Source organism: Typopeltis vanoorti, chromosome 11 (assembly GCF_054136105.1).
Source record: "Typopeltis vanoorti isolate ZY-2024b chromosome 11, IOZ_Tvanoo_1.0, whole genome shotgun sequence".
Lineage (NCBI taxonomy): Eukaryota > Metazoa > Arthropoda > Arachnida > Uropygi > Thelyphonidae > Typopeltis > Typopeltis vanoorti.
In genome coordinates, this window is record NC_143559.1 from 128,533,095 (window position 1) to 128,552,988 (window position 19,894).

At 36.9% G+C, this 19,894-nt stretch overlaps 1 protein-coding gene across 1 annotated transcript in view; it reads left to right on the forward strand.

The window, feature by feature from the left end:
• LOC150102039 (RIMS-binding protein 2-like) overlaps positions 1–19,894 on the forward strand; it is a 540,578-nt gene that overhangs the window by 40,563 nt on the left and 480,121 nt on the right. The gene's annotated exons all lie outside the window — the stretch shown is intronic.

Consider the following 19,894-nt stretch of genomic DNA (forward strand, 5'->3'; position numbering starts at 1 on the left):
CCATTATCTTCCTTTTTTTTAAGCTATACGTGCCTCCTATCACTGCCTTTAATTACACCCGTATTTACTTGTTATACACATGTGCAATTAAACGTTTATACAACAATTTATGGCATACACTAATGCAGTTTGCAACGTGGCGATGATTATTATTTTATATAATTATTATTAATAGTAGTAAGTTATTAAGCATTAAATAATAACGTTGAGTAAATAATCAATGAATTAAAAAAAACGGTAAATTTGTAAGCTTTGTGAATTGACAGTAAAATCAGTGCACTTTTTTAATCTGGTTAAATTTATTGCGCAACAAATAACAATATGAAATAAAAGTAATTTCGAAATATTATAGAATTACTTTACAAAGAACTTGTGACATTAGTGAAGTATTTTTTTTTTTAATTGTATATATTTATATACAAACGGTTATTTGTCAAATGGCGTCGCTGCAGAGCTTTGTGTTTTGATATCGTTTGCTCTTTTATAACCTTATGACATACGCTACAGCGCATGCACGTGCATGAATTTGTGAATGTCATCATTATTTTATTTTATTTTATTTATTTCCTTTTTATAGTGTCGAATCAGAATCGCAGTATGAATTTATTTGAGAATAAATATTCTAGGATTACTTTAATTAAGAAAGTTATAGCGAGGTTAGTTTTAAATACAAAGAACATTATATCTTTAGTGAAAAAAAGTTATATCGTTACACAAATGGTCAATGTCATGGTAGCGCTTTAGGAACTTTCAGCGTTTTGATCTTGTCTGCTTTTTTGCCATGTTGTCACATATACAAAGGCGCGTGCATGACGTAATAGCACGTCGCGCTAAGCTAGTAATTGAAGACATTTTTAACGTAAGACGATTGCACAGCTGTTTGCTCGTGTGCATTAGCGTGAAGTCGTTAGCGATGTGAGAGAAGAGAAACTTTACGGAACATGGGAAAAGATTTTATCGCTAGTGAACTCTGCAGAGTGAAGTTCGATAACTTTTTTTTTATTTTTATTATAGTTGCCTAAGTGGGAGACATTTAAGAAGTGTTATCTTGACTGAAACTGTTTGCATTTTAGTAATGTCTGTTAAAATATGGGCAATGGAGCACAGAGTTTGCTGATATCACTGCATTGACCTCAAAGCCTCTCACTAGCATTCTGTAGGTGCTGATTCTACGTAAAAGGAGGAGACGATGGACAAAAGGACATTTCAAGGGCATGCAATCTTAAGCTGCAGGCGTCATAAATATGTACAGAGGGCGCAACAGTAGAGGCGACTATCAAACTATATTTATGTTCAAGATGGATGAGTGATAGTGGGTAGTAAAACAATATCGAGGGGGTCATGTTCTCGAAATCTGCGGTGTAAGGTTAACTGAACACTGTATACCGCAGAATAGTAATTAAGTTTTTCGACCATTAACCTCGAAAGAATAGACCTCTGTGTACAGAATGACCAAATAAAAGGGTGGGTTGGTAATTGATGGGTTTGGAGTGGGGACAAGAACATAATTAGCGAGGAGAGAAACTAAAGATGAAGGGGACATTCAACTCCCCGGCTAGATAATCGCCAGGCTTAATGAGGCCATTTCGAAATGGTTATTAATAATCTAGTAGTAAGGTGGGCGCGAGCTTGTTATTCTCTTTAGACCTGGTATTAGTTGCGATGTGGCATTAACAGCTATTAATAGAAAGATTAAAAAAGAATTTTAAGATGAGTAAGGTATTAAATGCTTGTCCAATGTAAGAATGCCACAATGAGAACTGGCAGTAATCACTATTGAACTTATATGGGCTTAATCTTGGGGAGAATAAGCAGCGGAGCAAAAATAGGGTGGGAACTTCTTTTCTGGGATGCAGAATGGTAGGAATGCAGCAGTTTGCGTAAAAATACTGTAAAAAAGCAAAAACATAAAAATAAATGAAAAAGCAGAATGTTTCTTATTTTACATATTAATGCTTATTAATATAATATTTTAGAAGAAACTGTACCTAAATAAAAAAAAAAAAAAAAAGAAATGTATTTTCTATTGGAGGGGACGTCTGATTAGCATTTTGCTCCTGGCACAAAAAACAGCGACGGATAGGAGGTTTGTGAGGAGAGAAATATTTAGAATACTCAAGAATGGAGGATTATTTTGAAATATATATTAGATGAAGATCCCAAGTAGGTTTCACGACAGAACTAACTGGTATTCATGCTCATTACATCCGCTAAATTCCAGTATTTTTTATACGATTCTTATAGTTCACAAGTCAAACAGTGAATGCTTTTAATTTGTGGAGAGTATTGAGCAAAACTCCAACATAGTCATATTGGATAATCATCATCAGATGTAAAACATTCTATCGACTTCTGTTAACATCCTTCATATTAATAACTTAACTTAACAGTCGCCTCAAGAGATTGAGGGACTATTACTCTATATTGTAATATAGAATATATCTTTCATACTTATGTATGCACCTACCGAGAATTCACTTGTGAAATATTTCCGGCATTGGACTACGGTAATTGAACAGACGATTTTTGCCCTTTTATGTTTTTTTCCCCCTGGTTTCTGAAGAGAATCACCAATTCGATACTGCTGTCAAGCCCCTGAAACCTAAAAGCACTAATAAAAACGAATATATATATACGTGCTCCTTGTCTTTTAAGTAGTGCAAACCAAGGCATCTCCGATTCCAATGTTATATTCTCATAAGCTCTCTGGTGATTTTGGAAACATTTTCGTTTCATTTCTGACTGGCTATAGCAGTGATGACCTGATAATGCTTCATATTAATAATCTATAGGCTTCTTATATCTGGTATACGAGGGTGGTCTGAAACGTTCTCGGTCTCGACCATAGATGGCAACACTATCGGCAAGATATTTTTTTTTCTAAGTTGGTACATCTGTCATAAGCATCCATGTGAAATTGTAAGTCATTCTATCAAGTAGTTTTTTTTTTTTGTATACAGCTGCCTGAAGCAAAAGTGTTGTCTGTATCCTTTGAAATGGATAAATTTGAGTATCGTGCGGTTGTAAAATTTTTTGTAGAAGAAGGTTTAACCCCAAAAGAAATTCATTCGAAGTTCATAAAAGTTTATGGGCACTCTTCTCCTTCGTTTTCGACAATTAAGAAATCGGCTGCCGAGTTTAAACGTGGCCGTACCAGCCTTGAAGACGATCCACGTGAAGGACGTCCAAAAAGTGTAACAACAACAGAAATCATTGATCGAGTGCACGACATGTTATTGGATGACCGGCGATTCCAAGTACGTGAAATTGCTGAAACTATCGGCATTTCAAAGGAACGTGTAGGATATATTTTGCATGAAGAATTGCAAATGAAAAAGCTTTGCGCAAGTTGGGTGCCGCACTTTACAGCAGATCAAAAATGCACTCGCATGAAAATCTCTGAACAGAGATTTTCATGCAAGTGTTTGAATAAGAATAAAACTGATTTTGTGCGTCGATTTATTACTATGGATGAGACTTGGATTCACCATTACACACCAGAATCCAAACAGCAGTAAAAACAGTGGACAGAAGTCGGTTATTCATCGCCAAAGAAGACAAAGTCGGTTCCATCAGCAGGAAAGGTCATGACATCGGTGTTTTGGGATGCTAAAGGTATTTTGTTTATTAATTATCTTGAAAAGGGTAAAACAATAACCGGGGAATATAATATTATTCCGATCTTTTAACCGGACTAGACGAAAAAAATTCATGAGAAAAGACCCAGGTTTGCAGAAGAAAAAAAAAATCATCTCTCATCAGGACAATGCACCTGCCCACAAAAGTGTTTTGGCAGTGGGAAAATTAAGGGATCTACACTATGAATTGTTGGAACATCCACCCTATTCCCAGATTTGGCTACCTCTGACTTCTGTCTCTTCACAAAACTAAAACCCTTCTTCGCTGGTCAGTGTTTTTCTTCGCATCAAGAGGTGATTGCAGCTGTAGAGGGGTATTTTGCAGATCTTACTGAGAACTACTGTTACAGAAACTGGATAATGATGCTGGAGCATCGCTGGAATAAACGAATTAGTCTTAAGGGAGATTATGTTGAAAAATAAAAAAATTTGAAATTATAAATTGTTTTTTCATTTTAGCTGAGAACTTTTCAGACCACCCTCGTATAAGACATATATCTGATATGTAAAGTGTAGACATTTTTCGAAGCACTGTATACATTTTGGGTATTTCCTGTTTGAAAATAGATAACATTTATAAATGCAATTCTGAACTTGCAGTGAGCTCTGTGCTGTCGTCTGCCATTCTTATTTGCTGTATTTCATCACCTCTCAATTAATGAAGATACCCTTCATTACCACGCAAACATTAATCAGCAAATCATTTTCTTTTCCTCTACTCATTAAAGTTGTGCCTGTGAGGATATTTCTACGTTGACCCGATTTGCTTTATTGCATGGATTCTTTATTTATTGGTAAACATTGACAACTCCTAGAATGAAATCGAAGACCGAGTGAATATACAAAAGGATCAAAACAGTATATAGATCTTTCTTTCTTTCTTATTCATTTCTGAGTTACAGTATTTCAGTAATTAACAATAATTGGACTCCTGTGCGTTTGATTGTTCTTGCCTTCTCTCTCTCTCTCTGAGTTCGATTTGTTACTGTGCGCATATCTTTGGGAAGTTTCCCTTCATAAAAGGGGTAGAGACGGGAAACTACCGAATGAGAACACTCAAGTGTGCAACGAAGTTCGATTAACACGGCAGGTAATATCACAGCAGCTAGTTACTTGAAATTAATAATAATGGTATCCATTCGAAACAAACCACAACTTAAATTCCGCCTCCGTGCCCAGCATAACCGGCCAGGATTCCTTGAATTTATTAAGTTTTTAGACTGAAACAAGAAAGATCAAATGCTTACTGATACGATAAACGTTTATAAAATATGACAGCAGTATAATAAAACTGTTCTGAGTCTTTTTAGGTGCGTTTCGCAATAGTATTTGGTCCTTGAGATCGGGAACTGATCCAAGTAGGTGCCGAAAAAACGACTCAGCTGCTATTTTGGTACGGTGTAAAGAAATGTATAAAGAAGGTTGATATTGGCTAAACCTTAAAAATCCCGCACTCCATTGTTACTGTAAATGAAGTTTTATATATCGTAGCCTTTGTGCAATACCTGGGGAAATTGTCAAATCATGCGTCAAGGTAATACTACTAACTAGAATACATTTTCTAATGAAAACAACATGCCCAAGGGACAAAAAGTCATCTAATATATATCCTCTGTCCAAAAAGAAAGCGAACTTTTCGAAAATAGAAGAAACTAGTGGCGCCACCTGTTGTATCTTTTTGTTGTCAAAAAGCGGCGACCTTCATTAGTGTTGTGTCAACTGTTTATGACATTTTTTTCATTAGAAGCCGAGTTATAGTGACAGTGTGTGTTTTGAAAACATTTTCGTTCTGAAAATGAGTTTCAAACAGATAGCTGCGATTTACTTTTGTGTTAAACTTGGTAAAAGTTTTACCGAAACGCATCAAATGCTTCCAAAAGCATACGGTGATGAATGCTTAATCCGTACTCAAGTTTACGAGTCGTTTAAGCAATTTCAAAGGTCGTGAGACGCTTGAGGACGACGAAAAGCCGGGCAGTCCAAAAACTGGATTGAGCGAAGCTGACATCCAAAAAGTGCGCGATTTCATCAAAGAAAACCCGAAATCGTCCTTGAGATTGATTGAAGATGAATTGGGGATTCCAAAATCATTGTGCCCAACATTTTGACCGAGAGTTTGAGCCTTCGTAAATGGAATTCACGATTTGTTCCCCACAAGTTGACCGACGACCAAAAAATGTATCGAATTGAACACTGCAAGGACCTCATTAAAACCGCTCGTAAGGACTCAGACTTCCTTGAAACGATCGTAAATGTAAAGAAGAATCTGCGTAAAGATTATTGAAATAATTTTATTGTTGACATTTTAATGTCATTTTAAATTTCTGTGTAGAATCATAACGCCACCATCCATGCAAGAATCGTACCACTCTTTGACTACGAGGAATTCAGCTTGAAAATTGTCCATCTGATAAATACAGAATTCGAGTTAGATCAGATTTTAAGCCGTAGATAATTTATACACATTTTGATGTAATGCAGAGTAAATAATGCAAATCAACAAAGACAGATAACACAATTTCCAAACAGCAGTTTCTTTCTTGTTAGTAGCTAAAAGAAGTGTTTTCCAGCCTGGTCGGCCGATCGCTTAACTTACTTGCTTTCCAACCAACGAGCATTGCGATTTCGAATCCTGCATGGGCATGGATATTCGCGAATATCTTTCGGTGTGCGACTGATGCTCTACTTGTCATCCGAAAGTGAATTGAAGAAGATCCATGTTTCGTCTCTAGGGCAGGAATTATCCCTCTTCCCCACCAGAGTTCTGATATAGGTTTACAGCGTTTCTTGGGTGGCCATAGAAGTGAGAGTTCTGCCTCACAGAACTTTCACTTCCATGAATCCGCTGTCCTAATGTCTTAACTAAAACAAACCAAAAGAAGTCTGGAAGACATTATCAGCTGAAAGACATATGAGGGTGCCACATCAGCCAATAGACGCACAAAGATTCAGAAAGCTAACATCAATGGACTAATAGATGCTCTGGAGGAAGTTTGGACAGTTCGATGTCGAAGTGATCAGTCAAAATTTCAAAGTGCATGCAGGAGATTCAGGTTACTAGTAGGATATGAACTGTACAGTCTCTGTATCTAGGAGAGGCAGCTGTACATAAGTCAAATATCAATCATGACATTCAACAGTGTCAATACGCTGATGTAAGGAACATTGTGACTGATTATTCGTAGAGCGTTAGAAGCAAAAACAAATAATAGTTATATCATTTGTTATACCACACCATAGTTATACCACAAATCATAGCTATACCAGAGTTATACGTGCCGGCCTGGTTGGCCAGGTGGTTAGCGTATCCGCTCTCCAGCCAAAAGGCTGCGGGTTCGAATCCCGCTGTGGGCTTGGATGTTTGTGATTGTCTGTGAAAATACTAGTGGTAGTGGTGGGCGGTAGATGGCGTTGGTGTAGTCGTGGTTCATTGTAGTTGGCGGAGATAGAGGTGTAGAACAGATGCCCTCGATGAGTTCTTTGGAGGTGTCAAGTAATAATAATAAAATCTTAGCGATACGTCTTTTATCTTGAATCAAGGAACATTTTGTGGAGAGAGAGAAAAAGAAAGAAAAAAAATCTTAATATGAGTTTAGAATGTGAATGACAGAATAAGTGTTTACTTTGTGCGCTTGAACAGGAAGTCATGTGACATATCATCACCCGAAAATTGTCTAAAGTAGGAGAAGCACATAGCTTATTCCTTTCTGTGCATTGCGGCAGTTGCTAGATTAGACAACCACGAACTTTTTATGTATGTATGTATACATAATTCAGTCCTTTCATATTTCTGCCACAAAGCAAGTCTTGTACTTGCTGTCATCATTTTCGATGACACCCGCATCACTACACAAGATGAGATGATTCTATTCTCGCAATAACTTCAGTTTTCATATCTTCCTTATCGCCCACTCAACATCCGAGAACTACACGTTATTTTACCTCTGAACAACTATTCATTGCAAATCGCAAATCCTGACAAGGTTATCACATCTTAGATTATTTCCTCGTCCTCCTAAGAGTGGCATCTCTGTAGTGCGTTGTCAGTAGTAACAAGTCTCTTCAAGAAGTGGACTCGATTCCTGTCTCAATACGAGCAGAACTTTCATCAGGGTTTTTCAACGAAAGGTGAGCTTTGTGGTGAATTTTTCACCTCTGAAATTCCTGCTTTTACTCTTCTAACACTGACAAAGCAACCTGAGAACTATGGTTTTTAGCTAAACCATACTCGACTCATACTCTTCGTTGCTTTGTTTAGAAGACAAAAAACAAAGGGTACTATGAGCTAGCAAGCTATTAAGAACGTCTTCAGAATTCTCGACTCAGGAGAGAAGAGAAGAGAGCGATTCGTTACCAATCTCGGACTGAGTCAGTCCACTTAAAAGACGGACGTTCAGTTTCAACTGGTCACTGTTCATCAGGAGTGGTTTCAAAATTCCTCCACTTTCGTCTGACTCCATTAAGACATGGGCGGTAGTTAGTCGCTGTCCAACTTGAAACACTAAGAAAATGCTAATTTTCTTAGTGTTTGGGGGATGTCTTTGCAGATGTCTAACCAGACGTGAAAAGGTTTTTATATCTTCGCAGCTTTCCACCCATTCAAAATACTTGAACACTCTCATATTTGAGATCATGTTAAAATAAAAATTAAAAAAAAAAAAACGTACTTAAAGAAGTCGCATGATTTTTTCTTCAACCAACTTGTCTAACTATTTAATAACATACAGAAGTCGCGCAATTTCACGAAGCTCACTTTTTTTATTCTTTGCTAAACAGACTGTCAGAAGAACATGCGCAATTAACACACACAAACATCCCTTCGCTTCTTAGCCTTAGTTACTTCGGTCGTAATTCAAAACACTCCAAACGCTATTTAATGGAATAGAAAAAAAAGTTTCATTTTAGACACACTGCTACAAAAAGTTACAAGAACAAAGATGTGACATATCTTTGTGTTTCCATGACAACAGTACTTTCTGCTGGCTTAGCATAGTAATCCGTGTATATTTCATCATCAACAGAGACTCGCATCGTATAATAATTGTTTACAGAGACTTCTCTGTTGTAGCCCAACGAAACAACGTTTTGGATTGGGAAATATTAAGCGTAAGCGATATTGGAGTGCCTCAAATGACGAGCTTCTGATAGACTTGTTCCCTTTCTTTCGGAAATTACATCGCACGAGCAATGTTTGCCTCCGGCTTACTGTAACGACAGTTTCAATCTTTTATTATGAGTTGCGACTGTTTTAATCCAACAGTCGATTTAATATTTCATTGTACAAAATCCACGCCTTGAGCGTAGATCATGACTAGTAGGCTCTTTTTCCCTCCGGTTTTTCTCCCACCCGTTTCATGAACGAGTGGAAAAAGTCCTTTATTTGATAGCTTTTTATTGTTAACGTCATTACTGATATCATCACTAGCGGTAACAGTGGGGATTTGTGTTTTCCGTCAACTCAATGGTTGGTGGGGTAGCACCAAGAGTATTCTATGACAGCGGGGCCGGTTTGCATGTTTTCAGGGACGAAAAATCTAGCTAACGAAAGTCCTAATAAGGATTCTGGCGTCATCGATTCCAGCCCAGGAGGTCATTCTAACCAATTGAATTCAAAATCAACTGAGCTGCAGAGGCTGCTCTGTGGTGATATCAATAATTAATAAAAAAAAGAGTATTTTTTAAAATTTAGATTTTAAACTTCTTTTATATTTTTATTAAGATTTTAATTTCAATCATAATATTTGTTTGATTAAGGTTTTAATCGAACAAATTAGATTAAGCGAGTCAATCAGTTTCACTCGCTAAAACCTTCTTTATTTTATTTTTTATTATTCATTCATTTATTTATTTTTTGCATTGTTCTGATTTCATTTTGTTTCGGTAATGCTTTGACAGCATGCCAGAAGCTGGTGTTAAATTTATTTGAGGAGGATTTTGGATCGCTACTGGTTTCGATTCAGTTTCTGCACTACATTTGGCATTTGTTTAACTTCATGTATTTGTTTTGGTTTTGCATGCAAAAACAAACACAGACACGCATACCATTTGTGTGTGTGTGTGTGTGCGCGCGCGCGCGCGCGCGTGTGTGTTTTTCCATGCTAAATTTCTTTTCCTCCGATTACTACTCTCGATGGTTTGGTTTAATCCCTAAACCACATCGAATACTTAGTGACTAAACTTCGTTTGCTACCGCTGAACAAGAGGATTGACAAACCCCTACGAGCACACCAGTATAGAAATCTTCTCATGGTTAAAGGCTAATTCCACGAATTTATCTCAGAAAAGTGGTGTGACTTTTCTTCGTATGTAGTAGAAAATCAGCAATTTTTGGTAGGTTCAACATCATTGATGATTGTACTGTCCACCGGTAACTTGCCATTATACTTATGGCATGTTACACTCTACTTTAAATAATTTCTTTTATATATATATATATATATATATATATATATATATATATATATATATATATATATATATATAAATGACTGATACCGAGAGATAAAGAGGTGACATGGTTTACTTAGTTTCGTTGAATGGATCAACTTCTTCAGGTATCACAATCAAAGAAATATATAAAGAATAACCAAGACTTAAAAATTGCATTAACAGTACTAGTACAAAAGACAGTAGTACATTTTGAAAACAGTCATGCGAGCTTCAGTTCCAAATAAAAGTTGACTACGTGCTGTCACGAGTGCGCCAGTATTGAACAGAGGCAATGTGTGCGTCAGAGAGATTGAAACTTAGGCTGTTGTTGATATGGGAAGAATCTTAGGTAATTTCTCTAGATTCGATAATCTTTCTTCCAAGTTCATCATAGCATACATGGATATTAGAAGTTTGTGTACAATCCACAATGTGTTGGCGGCATTCATCTGAGTTAACGGAGAAAAGAACGTAGCTAGAGAGAGCGCTGGCTCTAGTCCTGTTGTAGGAAATATCTCTGCGATGTTCTTCCATACGTAAAAGGATGGATTTAGCAGTCTGGCCGTAGTATGGCTTTCCACAATCACATAAAATCTTGTGGACTCCTGGAAACTGAGTGGGAAGATGTTTCTCTTTAAGTTTACTAGGTATGGAACGAAGTTTTGGGAGCGTAGTGAAGCAAGTTCTGAAGAAGTTAAATTTATTGAGAATTTTAGCCAGTTTTGGTGAAAGAGAGCTGATGTAAGGCAACGAAATAAAGGCTCTGGGGGAAGAGGGATCTTCAGAAGCAGTTGAGTGACGGAGAGAAAGAAATTTGTCAACGTTATTAGGAAAGAAACCATTATTAATAAAAGTCTTTTTAACACTTTCATTGCCAAGCTGAAAATTGGAATTTCGTGTGGTGGCCAATTTTTTTTAAATTTTTTTATTTAGTTAGCGACGTCCACGCGATAACGCGTGATCGGCCGTTTGGTGAGAACTCGCATCCCGCGATATCGCGTGATTGGCAATGAACGTGTTAAGAAAAAGGAGTTCATTTTCAATTTCTGCTTCTTCTGTTAGTAAAGATTTGCCCTGGTGTGTTAAGGTGGAAATAATACCAAATTTTTGCGGAGGGTAGTGACCTAAGTGAAAGACGGATATTTCTTGGTAACTCCAAGGTAGTTTTTAATAAATTATTAGTCCTATTGTGCAATTCAATTGTAGAATCACTATTTAGTTCAGAGTAAGTATTACTGTTTAAAAGTTCCAGCCGTCTTTCACTTAGATCACTTCATCCTTTAATCCCTCGATTATATGGTCTCCCCAAGATACACAAGGCAAACTGCCCGCTCAGACCGATAGTTGAAGGCATACACTCACCTACCTACAACCTTTCTAAATACCTCGCAACTTTTTTAAGAAATCTTTCCGGAATTTCCTATTCTCATATTAAAAACTCTGCTGATTTTGTATCAAAAATCAAGGGCATCAAACTTAAAAAAACAACAACAGATTTAATGGCTAGTTTCGATATTGTCTCTCTCTATCTCTTAACAAATGTGCCTGCTCAAGAAGTCTTCAATATTCTCAAGAACAAATTATCCAGAAAACTCTGCTTTACTCTCCCATTGCATAAGGTCAGGATACTTAAAATATGACAATAAGATCTACTTACAAAACTCAGATCTGGCCATGGGCAGCCCACTCTCTCCGATTCTCGCAGATATATTTCTTAACGATTTTGAAGAAAAAGCTATTAACTCCTTACCCCTTAAACCAAAATTTTGGTATCGTTATATAGACAATATATTCCTCATCTGGGAAGACGGTGTCAACAACCTCAATTTATTTTTGGACCACCTAAACAAGTTTCATGTAAAAATCTCTTTTACCTTCGAACTGGAATCCGATGGCTGCCTCCCCTTTCTAGACCTGAAACTTACCAGATGTGCTGAGAGTATTAAAATCTCAATTTTTAGAAAACCTACTTATACTGATAGATACCTTCATGCTTCCTCCCATCATTATCCCCCCCCACAAAAATTTTGTATTATTTCCACCTTAGCACACCTGGCCAAATCTTTACTAACAGAAGAAACAGAAATTGAAAATGAACTCCTTTTTCTTCAAAAGACTTTTATTAATAATGGTTTCTCTCCTAATAACATTGACAAATTTCTTTCTCTCCGTCACTCAACTGCTTCTGAAGATCCCTCTTCCCCAAGAGCCCTTATTTCTTTGCCCTACATCAGCTCTCTTTCACCAAACTGGCTAAAATTCTCAAGATATTTTACTTCTTCACTACGCTCCCAAAACTTCGCTCCATACCTAATAAACCTAAACAGAAACATCTTCTCACTCAGTTTCCAGGAGTCTACAAGATTTTATGTGATTGTGGAAAGCCATACTACGGCCAGACTGCTAAATCCATCCTTTTGCGTATTATTATTATTATTATTATTATTTTCGGGCTACTCCAGGGAGTCCTTAGACTCATCGAGGGAGGCCCTAAACATCATGTCAACACAACTGTACGACATTCTCACAGTATCTATCATACCTTGCCTTGAACTCGCTCACTGTCATAACACCTACAACAGACTCTGGCAGCTTATTCCACTCATTTACCACTCTAAAAGTAAAGAACCCAGCTCTAACACCACTGCTAACCACACTCTTGCCCAGCTTCCATAGGTGTCCCCTAGTTCTCCCACCACCAGTCCTGATCTCAAAAATATTCTCTGAATTAATCTTATAGAATCATTTTAGCAATTTGAATGTCTCAATCATATCTCCCCTTTTCCGCCTATCAACCAGTTTCTGCAACCCACAAATCTTCAACCTGTTCTCATATGGTTCATCCCATAGACCTGCTATCATCTTAGTCACTCGCCTCTGGATCCTCTCCACCTCCTCCCCATCAAGAAGAAACCGAGGTGATCAAATCTGGGCACAGTAGTCAAGATGAGGTCTTATCAAGGCTCGGTACAGAGGTACAATAACTTGCTTATCTCTGCTCGTTAAGGTATTTTTCAACAACCAAGTGAGTTGATGAGCTGATTTAGCTACTTTCGCAATGTGCCCACTAAACTTCATCTCCCTATCCACCAACACTCCCAAGTCCCTGGCCTCATCAATCTCTTGGAGTACAGTTCCACCCATCTGGTATACTGCTGCTAATCGCAGAGATATTTCCTACAAGGACTAGAGCCAGCGCTCTCTCTAGCCACGTTCTTTTCTCCGTTAACTCAGATGAATGCCGCCAACACATTGTGGATTGTACACAAACTTCTAATATCCATGTGTGCTATGATGAACTTGGAAGAAAGATTATCGAATCTAGAGAAATTATCTTAGATTCTTCCCATATCAACAACAGCCTAAGTTTCAATCTCTCTGACGCACACATTGCCTCTGTTCAATACTGGCGCACTCGTGACAGCACGTATTCATCTCTTATTTGGAACTGAAGCTCGCATTACTGTTTTCAAAATGTGCTACTGTCCTTTGTATTAGTACTGTTAATGCAATGTTTAAGTCTCTGTTATTTTTTGTATATTTCTTTGATTGTGATACCTGAAGAAGTTGATTCATTCAACGAAACTAGTAAACTAGTAGTATCTTACTTAAATATAAAGAGCCAATAGGCTTCATTTCGGCGATATAACCATTATTTAAATTAAGGGAATATTAAATCCCACATTGTTTTAAAACCGAATAAGAAACTCAAAGATTGGAATCGGAGAGTTTCATGCCGAATATAGCAAACTATAAAAGTATTGGCGATTACTAGCGTGAGCTAATGCAAGTAGTCCTAGTATGTAGTACAATCTCCGGCAACTCGCAAGCAAAGGTGGTAAAGTTCTAATCGCTATACTTAGTATTTTCCATAATGTAAAAACACATTTCCAAGGGAATGCATGCTGTTATTATTACATTATGGTGGTAGATCACTATCCAACCGGTTTCAGCCTTTTTTTGAATGTAAAAATGAAACGGGCTCTAAAAATAAGACCATCCCGAAAGATCGCCCAACTCTGCGTTGTTGCACTCAATGACAGGCTCACCCCGTCACCGAGAAGAACTTCTCAGTATTGGCTCTACCCAGTGGCAGACTCACCCCCACCACCAAGAAGAGCCATAATCTCAACGGTAGCCCCACTCAGAGACAGGGGAAAAAACCTATCCCCAAGCAGAGCCTCATGGAGCCCCCACCGGTTTCAACCTTTTTTTTTTGAGGTCTCCTCAGTGAGTAGCTAGACCAAATAGATACCAAAGGGTATAGCGAAAAGAACTTATATACTCTGCTATACGAGTTGTCAAAAAGGTGCAACCATTAAGTTACTTAAATATAAAGAGCCAATAGGCTTCATTTCGGCGATATAAACATTATTCAAATTAAGGGGATATTAAATCACACATTGTTTTAAAACCGAATAAGAATTTTAAATAAACCATGTCACCTCTTTATCTCTCGGTATCAGTAATTTAAACTAATTTATAATATTTTCTACCGCATAAAAATGAACAATCACAATATATATTATTTAAATTGTTTTGTTTGAAAATAAACGAATTTTGTTATTTTACTTGTGCTAAATATTTGGATGAACCTAGGAAAATAAAAATAAAAAAAAGTCGGAATTTATCAAATAATTACCTTACATTTTAAATGTTTATTTATCTTATTTATTTTGATGTTAACATGTTCCTGTTATAAATGAAATTGGTAAAGCGGACACTTTCAGAAACATAATCCAGCGTTATTCAACAGTATGGTAGAGTCTACAGAAAATTTTATCTCCTTTTATAGATCCTGGAAGTGTAAAATTTCAAACCGGATGGTAATGTGTGTCGGCAAAATCGGGATAAACGTCGAAACAGACACTGTATGTTATTGTATTCAAACTGCAGTATCATAGGTCGTTCCACTTAGTGAGCGCTGAAAAAAATTTCATTAACAGTGGAAAAATATAATTGCACTTACGTGAAACAGATATCCAAAAATAAAATAAAATACTAATAAATCCGCTAATGCGTTTTATTCCAATATAATCAATTTATTTTATTTAGAAAATTACTAGTCGACATCGATGTAAAAATCAATTTAAATATACCGATTTTTTTGTTTATTTTGATTTTTTTTAAAAATAAAGTGCCTTTAGTCATCTATTTTATATTCGGATATTTAAATTAGTTTCCTTTCCTGTTCTTTTTCTTGAGCTTTTCCGATATAACTTGAATATTTTAGTCAAATAACAAATACTGTCGTAGGCTGTTAATTTTCAAGCGACAAAGAAATGCGAAAGATTCCTTCAAAGTAAGGCTATTATTTTATTTTAGTCCACAATAACATTCATTCACATTAACTCAGTTCAGACACACACGCAAGGTGATTATAGGATGATTTGGAACTGTGTTTCTTCACAATAAAAACAGAAACCGTTGTGGATTGGGTGGTGTCAATATCTCCCGGCCTGATTGTATTATTAAACTTCGCCTGGGTGGGATGTCGTCATCCATGATTCATTGGACATTTCGCTTTGTGGCATCATTATGAGAGGCGCCAACACAGCGTAGGATTTTCCTTGTTTTCTAAATGTTTTCCGATTTATTCTGAGCTTTACTTCCTCTACGTTTTTATCGCACAGGGATTAGGTCATTATTATTTTGTTTTACTGCTTCGTATATGGTGATTCATTCTTGATGACTATTCACAAATATGTGCTTGTTAATTGAACACGTTTTTGAATGTCTGATTTTTTAAAAATATATTTTTGTTATAGCAATGCTGTTCTCTGATTTCTGAATTTGAAAATGCTTAAAATTTTAGAAGTAATTTTTGTATCTTTTGTACAGAAAGCTATTTTAGATCTAAATGAGATAGCCAAAAATTATGGTATGATAATATCAACGGAAAAATCAAAAACTATGGCCTTTAAAGGACAAGATCCAGCAAGAACTAAGATAGTAATAGATGACAGGATCTTAGAACAGGTGAATTCATTTAACTACCGAGGATGCATGAATCACATATGAAAATGAAAAAGATATAAACGTAAAAATTGCAAAATATTTAAAAATAACAGGTGTAATTAACTCTATATTTAAACCAAACCTAGTTCAAAAACAAACCAGACTAAAAGTATACAATACATTAGCCCTACCGGTCTTAATGTATGGAAGCGAAATCTGGACAATAAAACAAAAAGACAAAGATTAACAACAGCAGAAATGAAGTTTATGAAAAAAACTGCAAAGTATACCCTATTTGATCACAAAAGAAACGAAGAAATTATGAAAGAATTAAACCAAGAATCATTAATAGAAAAAATTTTAAAAATATAAACATAAATGGATGGAACACGTTCAAAGAATGAAAACAGAAAGATTACCAAAACAAGCCTTAAAGTACAAGCTTAAAGTACATCAGGAAAAAGAAAACCAGGACGTCCTCTTAAACGATTCAACGATGACTTCTAGGGTCTGGGGTCTCTCCCTCAGAGGCAAAGTCCCCAGGTTGCGGATCGGGGAATGGCCACCAAAGATGGTGGCTAACTGCGAATAGTCAATAAGCAGTCCCGTACAAGAAGTGGCAATACTAACAGGGCGTAGTGGATTAGTGGACAACTCCAGTAAGTCTATAAAATGCCACAGAAGTCCAATGACAGTACTGCGTCAAGGCGAGCTTAGGCCACCTTAAGCCTAAATCTATATGCTCTTCCTCCTGATTCTCTCCCAAGCTCTTCAAAGAAGACTAAGGGTTTGTCAGATAAGTATCGATGTGCTGACAGTAAAAAAAAAAAAAAAAACACGATTGAAATCTGATGCCAAAGTACAGGAAAAAGACTCATGCCGGCTCGAACGTCGCCCGGTCAAACAAGGTTCGCGCCCCCAATCGAGTAATCAAGGTTGGATCGAAAAATCAGTTACTGAAAACAAAGACAAAAAATCAAACTCAGGCTTGTAAAGGATGGAATATCAATTGGCACATGGAAAGTCCGTACACTCTGGGCAACTGGAAAATTGCAGTTGCTTCAAGAAGAAATGAAGAAATACAGATGTGATATATTGGGTATTTCAGAATTGAGATGGACATTGTCAGGGGAATCAAATGGTGGAAGAGTTCTCTGGTCAGGAAATGAAAGTAAGCATGAAGTAGGCGTAGGTTTCCTGCTAAGTAACAAGGCCTGTCAGGCAATAATAGAATACAAACCAGTTAATGAAAGAATAATGGTTGCAAGATTCAGTGCCCGACCATTTAATATCACAACCATTCAAATATATGCGCCCACTGCAGAGAGTGCAGATGAAAACATTGAGAAATTTTACAGGGATCTACAACTAGTAATTGATGAGGTGCCAAAGCAGGATATACTCATCATTGGAGGAGACTGGAATGCAAAGATTGGCAAAAATAACACAGGATGGGAAAAGGTTATGGGGAAATTTGGATATAGAGAAAGAAATGAACGTGAAGAGATGCTTTTGGAATTTGACACGGATAACAACCTGACAATTTACAATACCAAATTCCAACAAAAAGATTGTCGTAAATGGACGTGGCGCTCCTTCGATGGCAAACACAGGGATATGATCGACCTGATATTAATAGACCTTAAATGGAGAACCTCAGTTCAACAGTGCAGATCATTCCAAGGAGCTGATATTGATTCGGACACAGTTGATTGCGAATATAAGACTAAAACTGAAACAGAAGTACAAAGGAAAGTTCCAAAAAGTTAGAGACATCTCAAAACTAAATGAAGACAGGCTAAGAACAGCATATCAGAACATATTGGAAACTAAGCTTAAAACCGCAAGTGAAAAACAAAATATAAATACAAGAGCAGAACGACTGACTACAGTGCTAAAAAGCAGTAGAGGAAGTAATTTCTGAAAGAGAAAAGATCAACAAGAAATGGATAACCCAGGAAACCCTAAAATTGGTATAAGAGAAAAGAGAACTGAAACTTAAAAGAGATAATTCAGAGGCAGCAGATGAGTTATACCGCAAAAATGCAATGAAGTACGGAACGCAGCAAGATCTGATAAAGCCAAATGGTTGGAGGACCAGTGCAAAGACATTGAACAGTACTATGGAGAACACAAAAACTAGAGGTCTACAAATTTATAAGAAATGTCAATAGGAAGTGGCAAACAAGATCAGTAGCAGTCAAAGATGAATATGGTAAAGTATTGATGGACAAGACAGAAATCATACATAGATGGACAAGATATTGCAGCGAACTATATAAAAATCAACTAAATTGTACTGCAACAGAAGTAATCAAAGAACTAAAAGCAATCTCTCCACCAGCAGAGATCTTTGAAAATGACATCTTGGAAGAGGAGGTGAATAAGGCTATAAAACATCTCAAGAACAACAAGAGTCCTGGAAATGACAACATAATAGGCGAGATGCTAAAATATGGGGGAGAATCAGTTGTAAAAGAAATACATCAGCTATGTAATGAAATATGGAGATCAGGATATGCCGCCGAAGAGTGGAAAAAATCGGTCTTGGTTGTTGTTCTAAAGCACTGCCTTTCTTCATAAGAAAGGCAGTGCTTTAGAATGCACCAATTACAGAACTATTGCATTAATGAGTAATCTTGGCAAAGTGCTAATGAAAATATTAACAGAACGCCTGAAGGGGCATATGGAGGCACATCTTCCGGATGAGCAAGCCGGATTTCGACAAGATCGAAGTATGCAACAAATACTCGCACTAAAACTAATAGCAGAGAAATCTCGAAGAAAGAACAAAACGATATATTGCTGTTACGTGGACTTCCAAAAAGCATTTGATAATATTGACCAAAATATAACATGGGCTGTCTAGGAATCCTATGGTGTGGACAATAAATTGATCCGCCTGCTGAAAGATATAAACAGCCAAGCACAAGCAAAAATCAGGATAGCAGGTGAGACTGGAGATTGGTTTGCCAGTAGTCAAGGCACAAGACAAGGGGACCCAATATCACCAATCATCTTCATCACACATCTGGGAAGAACACTAGATAAGATTAAAGAATAAGGTGGAGGCATTTCAATAAATGGTATGAGAATAAACTACCTCTGCTTTGCAGATGACATCGTCGTGATTGAAAAAGACGCAGCAAAGCTGGAACAGACATTGCAAACGCTATACACAGAAGGAAAACGATATGGACTAAATGTCAACTTTGAAAAAAATAAACCAATGATATTCGGATAACAGGAGTTACTGAACAGAGTTACCATAGACAGATTTCAACTGGAAAATGTGGAACACTTCACATATCTTGGATGCCACATGACGCATGACTTGGACCCCAAAAAAGAGATAAAAATTAGAATAGCCAGAGCAACAACTATTTTAAAAGTCATGGACAAAATATGGAAGAGCCGGGCTATAAAGATGCAAACTAAACTGCGCATTGTAGAAACCTGTCTCTTCAGCAGCATGCTCTATGGATGCAAGGCCTGGGTACTCCTGAGAGAATCTGAAAGGAGAATATTGGCAATTGAGAGGAAGTGCTATAGAAAGATCTTGAGAATAAGCTGAATACAGAAAGTGAACAATGAGGAAATCTACAGACGAATATACAACCAAAAGAAAACCTGATCCAGAAAATAATCAAAAGAAAACTACATCTATTTGGCCATATATGTATAATGAATGATGAGAGAAAACTAAAAACGTTGCTGTTTGGAATAATTGAAGGAAAGAACAAAAGAGGAAGACCAAACAGAGAATGGGGCGGTGACATCGTCAAATGGCGCGTAACTCTATACACAAACTGGGTCATCTTGCACAAAATAGAATGCAATGGAAGAATTATATCAAGATGGCAGCAGAC